This window comes from Balaenoptera acutorostrata, chromosome 9, assembly GCF_949987535.1.
Source record: "Balaenoptera acutorostrata chromosome 9, mBalAcu1.1, whole genome shotgun sequence".
Classification (NCBI taxonomy): Eukaryota; Metazoa; Chordata; class Mammalia; order Artiodactyla; family Balaenopteridae; genus Balaenoptera; species Balaenoptera acutorostrata.
The window spans coordinates 11,481,322-11,483,931 of record NC_080072.1 but is presented as its reverse complement, the minus strand read 5'-3'; the positions used below and the strand labels follow the sequence as shown (position 1 = coordinate 11,483,931).

The following is a 2,610-nucleotide window of genomic DNA, read 5'->3' as shown; positions in this document are numbered from 1 at the left end:
TTGGAATCAGCCTAGGACTTTTTTTTTTTTTAATTAATTATTTATTTATTTATTTTTGGCTGTGTTGGGTCTTCGTTTCTGTGCGAGGGCTTTCTCTAGTTGTGGTGAGCGGGGGCCACTCTTCATCGCGGTGCGTGGGCCTCTCACTGTCGCGGCCTCTCTTGTTGCAGAGCACAGGCTCCAGACGCGCAGGCTCAGTAGTTGTGGCTCACGGGCCCAGTGGCTCCGTGGCATGTGGGATCTTCCCAGACAAGGGCTCGAACCCACGTCCCCTGCATTGGCAGGCAGATTCTCAAGCACTGTGCCACCAGGAAGCCCCCTGAGGTTTGTTTTAATTGGTGGGGTTAGAAATGATTTTTAATTTTTTTTCTGTCTACTTTTATGTTTTCCAGTTTTTCTAAAATAGATGTCACTATATTTAAAAATGGAAAAATGTTATTTTAAAAGTAGAACTATAAGAAGACAGATTGGCAAGAATGGAGAAAGGAAGGTCTCATATCAGTTCTCCCAAACAACCATTGGTCCCTTCATCCCCTTCTTGAAATTTCCCATTTGTAATGAGAAGAAAGTGGAATGGAGATATTGTTTCTAATTTTAAAGTCACCATTTACACTTTTTAAAATTACAATACATACCAGATATTTATGTCTTATATTTTTACAACTTCTCAACACTGATTGGTCTCACAATAAACATTTCCCAATACTCAGTCAATAGAAAGGAGAAAAATAAGAGTTTATGAGTGGAAACTTGAAGAATCATTATTGCTCTTAGAGGAATCTCTTTTTAGTTACTCCACAAATATTTATTGAATACCCAGTATATGCAAATCTCTGAATAACATTGTGGGGAGATACAAAGAAATAGAGACATTATTTGCCATCACTTGAATGAATTCATTAATTCAATAAATATATATTGAGTGTTTAGCTAGGCACTGTTTTAGGCCCTGGGGATAGATCAGTGAACAAAACAGAAATACCTGCCCATCAAGAGTTTACTCTCTCTTATTATTATTATTATTTTTTTAGCCGCACCACCTGGCTTGAGGGATCTTAGATTGAACCCGGGCCCTCAGCAGTGAAAGCACTGAGTCCTAACCCCTGGACTGCCAGGGAATTCCCCTACTCACTCTTATTTTAAATGATACTATCTTACTTTCAGGAGCTTACACTATACTTGGGAGCTAGATATAGGAACTATTCTATTTCCTAGTAGTAAAGGAAAGTAAGTAGTAAATCCAGTTCCCCAAATGTTTATGTCATCTAATCCCTGAGTTTATCATTTTGTGAAGAATTATTTCCTGCCATTTACATGAGCCCAGAAACTCCCACGTTTCCAACTTCAGTAAATGTCTCTACATTACCTTATTCAGTGCATCTTTCAGCTCCTTGTTTCTTATACTGTAGATCAAGGGATTTAAGACAGGGGTGACAAAGATGTAGACAACAGACACCACCCGGCCCGTTTCTGGGTTGTAGCTGGAGCTGGGGCGTAAATAGATAAGGCTGCAGCAGCTGTATTGGAGGAGAACCACAGTCAGATGAGAAGAGCAGGTGGGGAAGGTCTTGGGCCGTCCCTCTGCTGAGTAGATCTGCAGGATGGCAGCCACGATGAAGAGGTATGAGATGGAGCTCAGGGAAAAGGGAATGGTAAGGATGATGACACTGACAATGAAGATCATGGCTTCCTGCATTCGAGTATCTCCACATGCCAACCGCAAGATCGGGAATACGTCACAATAGAAGTGAGGGATTCTGCTGTGGCCACAAAACGGCAGAAGGAAGATCAGAATTGTCAGTTGTAAGGCTGGAATGAAACCAAGGACCAGGGCTCCCATAGCCAGCTGGGTGCACAGCTGCCATCTCCTGAGGAAGGAGTAACAGAAGGGATCCCGGATAGCTACAAACCGATCATAAGCCATGATCCCCAAGAGGATGCAGTCAGCACTGCCCAGAAAGACCAAGAAGAACATCTGTGTGCCACAGCCAGTGAAGGAGATGAGTATTCTCCCCAAGGTCAGGAAGCTGACCAAAGCCAGAGGGGCAACAGTGGAAGAGTAAAAGGTCTCCAGAACTGCCAGATTGGCCAGAAAGAAGTACATGGGTGTGTGGAGCAAATGCTCTGCTCAGACAGTGAGAAAGATGGTGGTGTTACCAATGAGACTTCCAATATATATTAGCAAGAAAGCCACAGAAATTAACATTTGCACCTCCAGGATGGGTGAAAATGGGTGAAAGTGGAACTGGATCTCTATGGTTTGGTTTTCATCCCCCATAAAAGTGGCACATTGGGTTTTCTAGGACAAAAGAAAGAAATATATTAGGAAAGAAAGTGCTGTGTGCTTTAGGATGACGGCGATGATACTGTTTCAGCACCTAAAGCTTTAATAATTTAAAAAATTTTTTATTGAAATATAGTTGATTTTCAGTGTTGTGTTAGGTGTACAGCAAAGTGATTCAGATATATAGAGATGTATCTCTATATATATCTCTCTATATCTATATATTCTTCTTTTACATTCTCTTCCATTATATTGTAGGTTATTATAAGATATTGAGTATAGTTCCCTGTGCTATACAGTAAGTCCTTGTTGTTCATCTATTTTAT

At 41.1% G+C, this 2,610-nt stretch overlaps 1 pseudogene; it reads right to left on the bottom strand.

Annotated features, from left to right (window-relative positions):
• Positions 1 to 1,357: 1,357 nt before the first annotated feature.
• LOC103008724 (olfactory receptor 10V1-like) lies at positions 1,358 to 2,278 on the bottom strand (annotated as a pseudogene).
• Between the last annotated feature and the right edge of the window lie 332 nt (positions 2,279 to 2,610).